General features: G+C 39.1%; 1 pseudogene; it reads right to left on the reverse strand.

Annotated features, from left to right (window-relative positions):
- Positions 1-254: 254 nt before the first annotated feature.
- LOC145033027 (5S ribosomal RNA) lies at positions 255-373 on the reverse strand (annotated as a pseudogene).
- Between the last annotated feature and the right edge of the window lie 4,943 nt (positions 374-5,316).

Genomic DNA, 5,316 nt, shown 5'->3' on the forward strand with positions numbered 1-5,316 from the left:
GAATGGCGTACCCTATTCATTAAGCTCATGAATACTACGGGCGTATTGGTCCTATCAGTGGGGTATCACTACGGACTCGTAGCGTCTGTATCGAGTTTGGAAGATTGTCCTCGGGACATCCTTCACTAACACTCTTAACTGGTGATACTTGGATCTTAGGTCCATTTTTGAAAGGTACATCATTCATTGCGGTTGGTCAACTGATTCATCTATGCGAGGTAGAAGGTAATGATTTCTAATGGAAATCTTGTCAAGATCTGCACCACGAGGACTTCCCAAGGTGTTACCCTTCTTAGTACTTCCCTCGCCTAAGCACGTTTAACTGCGGAGTTCTGATGGGATCCGATGCATTGGTGCTGGTATGATCGCACCCATTGAAGTATGTCTTCTTGAAGAATAAGACCGGAGCTCTCAAAGGTGAGGAGCTTGATCTTCTCATTCTATTATTGAGTAGCCATTAAGCTGTCCGGACGGTTCTTGTATCTCTGCTGGCGTTAGACCGTAGAGTGATCTGGTTATAGGAGTCGTATTGGGTTCTAAGTTTGTTCGCATAACGATGCGATCACTCGTAGTCTTGGGCAGTCTCCGTCCTGAAGTTCATATTAAAAGCCATACATGGTTCATCAATCGCAGTCTCGTGTATATGATTCATATATAATTAAGATTGAAAAGGTAGTCAAATAAATGATTCTTCTTTAAGCTCACATCCCAACGAGGAAAAGAAGTTAAAGTGGAATCATCAATTCTAAACCTACAGAACCTTGATTATATACCACCCATGTGTATACATTCTTCAGCGATAGATCAACCGTATGGATCTTTGGATTGAACTTGATGTACTGTACGAGTGGTACTTCGGGGTGGTTTCTTGAGGTTTCTTCAAGAAGGTTATGAAGCATGAGGTACTCTATGCGTTAGTATTTCGGAGTTCTGGAATGACGGCTTTGCTAGAAATGCGATTTGGGAGAAAGATATGTGCGCACGAAACTGGTATTGTGAGAATCGAATTGACTCAAGTTGTATGATAATATCGGACATACTTGAAAATAAAGACATTAGATTTGAACATATACACATTACAGAAAAAACACAACAGTGCAACTTTTGACAGAGTTACAGTACTATAGAGTAACTATAGGAATATTGTTGCGAACAAAGTATACTACAAAAGACAAGTATACGCAGCACGAGGGTCCCTTAACTGACGAGATCCCGCAAAAAATAAGAGTCTAGTTGCACTAGTTTTAAACAGTTTATAGGTTGTTACAACGAAAAGCCTTAATTACACTAACGTGGGTCCGAAGTAGCCTCTCCTGCAGCAGTGATCCTTAGTATTCTCCTGTTTGAGCTGGAGTTCTTTGTTATTGGACAATTCTTCTTGAAGTGCCCTATCTCACCACATTGGTGACATATCGGGCTGGTACTAGCATCAGTGATGTAAACGAGGTGTCGAGTTGGAGTTATGTGGACGTGGGTACTTTCGTTGTTCTTAACTTTTGGACAGTTCCTATGATAATGTCCTGTCTTACCACAACTATAGCAAACCTGGCTGGCTCTGGTGGTGGAGGTGGTTCTACAGAAATGAGTAATGTGCCCAAGTCTATTGCAATTGGTGCGTTGCAATACCCAGCAGGCTCCATTATGATGATTGCTACACTTGTTACACTTCGGGAGTGTTCCCTCATAACGCTTGGCCGGTACAGAAGTGACAGGAGTCGCCACCTGTTGTTGTCGCATGGAAAGCCTTTGAAATCCCTTGCGTTCTACTTGGGCTTGACGTTCCCATTTCTTGAACTATGGGTTGTTGTTTTGGGTGTTGGCGACTGTTACTATTTGTTGATTTGCCAGATCGTTACCAAGATCGGAATTGTCAATTCCTCTGTCAGTCCTGTTTGCGTTGTTAGCGTTGCGGTTTGCAAGCACAGCTGCCATGGCAGCCGTCACGGCAGCTGTAACTGCGTGTTGGAAAGTAGCGGCATCCATAGGAAAAGCAGGGGTTTCGTTGTTTGGTGGGCTATCTCTGGGTGAAGACATGATTCTGTTACACAAAAGAAAAGGAGTTCGTGAGTTTTTATAGTTGAGCCTTTATAGGTGTGATTCTGACTAAGAGATGAGTTATTATACGTGAAAACTTAGCTTATACATGTTATAATATAATCAATATTGGATGGATAATAAAATGTGTGATTCTACTTTAGTCCCACATCCCAACGAGGAAAAGAAACTAAATTAGAAATCTCACATTCTATTGTCTACCAGGTCTTCGCTATATATAACCCGAGAATGTATAAGTGAGGAAAGTCATAATAATAATCTTCTTATCATTCCTCTTCGATGAACTAGAATTCCTAGTAAAGGCTACCATTGACCCTAGATGAATTTCGATTGCTCAATTAAAGAGTGAGAGTATGTCCTCGAAGGTTTGACCTACATCCCCATGATGTAGTCCTAGTACGGAATGGACGTAAGTTGGCAGAATGGTCTCAAGACGTTTGACGTTCAAGCTGAGGTATTATAGGTTGGTGGATAATATGATCCAACCTTTGAAAGAGACTTGGAAATGTTTTCGGAGGTAAATAACTATAGTCCAATGACTAGACTAAAGAAAATTTCAGATAGACTCCAATGAAGGTATGATGAAAGTATTTGAACAAAGAGTGACTCGGTAGTTAGCCATCTGTCAATAACATCAATGTTTAAGATGTAATAAGTTCGGGAAAATTGACCTTGTAATAGGTCTTACATCAGATCCGTAGTAGAAAAAGTCTTTGACAGCATAAAGACCTAACTAAAAGTACTTACAGTACAAGGTAGTCACATAGAAAAGTGCTACTCACAACATAGATATGAACACGGTTCTTTAAAACAAAGAAGGAAGGTAAAGTATCTCCTACTGGCGACGGTCACCCTTATGGTGAACCCTTAGTTTAGCTAGTTGGGGTTTCATATCAAGCAGATGTCTTTCGTACACACTTTGGCGTACTCGAAGCTTTATGACTTCGACTCGAGTTTCAGCTAGTGCTTGTAGTAGGGTCTCATGGTTTCTCTCAGATCTCTCACTTGTGTGATCAAGGCGATTGGTGCGAATGGTAAGCATTCTTGCATTCGCATTAACCTCTTCGATATGTTGGAGAGCCGTCTTGCCCTGAATTTCATTTCGGGCAACTCTACGGATCAGGATTAGTAGAACTCTGTCTGCTGAACTCCCTTCATTTACGTTGTAGAAGCTTCGGTCTCCATTGAACGACATAGGTTGATCTTGATCTTCACACCATGTTTCCACGCATTCTACCCAAAGAGGCGTCGGTCCATGAAAAGCCGGACGAGGGTTAGGATTTGGAATGGAAGCTACCGGGGGTAGGTTCTCAACCTCGGGTTCGGAGTTATCATTATCCGAAAGGTTTTCAGCATGGTGCTCATTCAAAGGGATTGGATCATCATTCTTAGGTTCTTCTCCAAACCATCCAGCATTGCCTTCATTCGGAAGGTCCGGGTTGCCGTGGGGATGGAGTCCAACCATGTTATATACGTGAGAATTAAGGTAAGAAAATAATTATTAGACGAGCTATCTAGATAATTATTAGATAATCTCCATTAGTTACATCAATATTTGTAGAGTGCATACCAGTTATACGTAAGCAAAACAGGATTGGCCTTCGAATAAGTGACCTTAACTCCAAATTCACAAGGAATAAGGGTTAACCAAAAATTTCACAGATTCTAAGTCTATAACATCCTAGTTACATATAACCTTAGTGTATCCACTTACCAACTATCAACTTATTAATGAAGATCCTTTTTAGTTCTTAAGTAAGTAATTATAGTAACACATAATACTCCTATAGAATTTTAGACTTAGGTTCTCTTATAATGTTCACATTGTAGTTGTGGCAACCCGAAATTTCTATTCTGGACAACCCTTCAATACAATAGAAGCCAGAAAAGTTGCTGCAAAGTTTCAAACTTTTTGGAACAAGTTTGAGTATTTTTATGATTTACACTTCGGGTGATATCAGAAGAGAGGATGCCCTAGGGTTATTGAGCAGCAAGGTAATTCAAAAACTCTAAGAAATTAGAGTTTACTGCCTGAATAAAATATTTTCTACCAAAAACCCTAAAATTTGGAGTATATATATGAGTGTTAGTCATTATTTACACTTTTTCCAAATCTCAAGATCCAAACCCATTTCTCTCTCAAGTATCGTCCAAAAGTTTTTCAAGATCTTCGATCTAGTAAGTGTTTGTAGCCTTCTTAAGTTATTATATGGCTTAATCTAGTGTTTTAACACACTTCTAACCGTGAAATCATTCCAATAGGGTCAATCTTCAACATACACCAATAACACACACATGTGTTCTTGGCCTTTTGGACCTTTTTGAGCTTCTAACTTGTAGGTGCTTCTATCCTAGAGTCTTTTAAAGCTTGCTATACATCCTTACATCAAAGAAATGTCCCTAGAACACCAAGAACTAGGTGTTCATGGTTCAAGAAGTTCTTGAACCGTAAACATCAAGGAGTGTATTGATGCCACGAAAACATTTCCTAAGGCTTAACCATGAAGTAGGAATGTTTGGAAACGCCTAGAAGACTTCAAACCATTAAATGGTCAAAAGATTATTAGCTTACGACTGTAAAGTCAAGTGTTTACGACCATAAACTCAAGGGTTTACAACCATAAACTCAAGAGGTGATGGTCTTTAGGGAGTAAACTCATTTTAGGGGTTCCCTTGAACCCTAAGCTCAATAACTTTGTCCTACAACATTTAGATGCACCCCTTAGCACTTATAACACTTATATAAAGTGTTTAACATGTATTAGGATGCCTTAACCTTGTTATTTAGTTGATTAAAGTCTAATTGGTTACATATATGTGATATTATATGTTAAATAGGATCATAGAGTGTGTACAAGTCTTCACTTGATACCTAGCATCCTATACAGTCCGTTCATCCCAACCACTTGCTTCAAGTGAGTTCATACCCCTTAATCAATGATTTAAATGTTTTTAAGTGCTTTTATGGGGGGATACAAGTTGAATCATGCTAGTTATTATATTAATCACATGTGATTAATAAGTAGCATACAAAAGGACTTACTACGCTTTTAGCTGTTTTACCAAACAGTTTACTTCAAATGGCTTTCCAAAACATTTTTACTTAGTTAAAACTCTTTGTCAAACTGTCTTACATACGGAGTGTACCTTTTCATAACCCTGTTATAGTTATGATTCAAAACAAATGTTTTCCTTATACATTACACTGTTCTTATCAAACCAACTGCTTTCAAATCGTTTTACAATTTGACATCAACTCAT

Source organism: Lactuca saligna, chromosome 2, assembly GCF_052625555.1.
Source record: "Lactuca saligna cultivar CGN05327 chromosome 2, ASM5262555v1, whole genome shotgun sequence".
NCBI classification, from domain to species: Eukaryota; Viridiplantae; Streptophyta; class Magnoliopsida; order Asterales; family Asteraceae; genus Lactuca; species Lactuca saligna.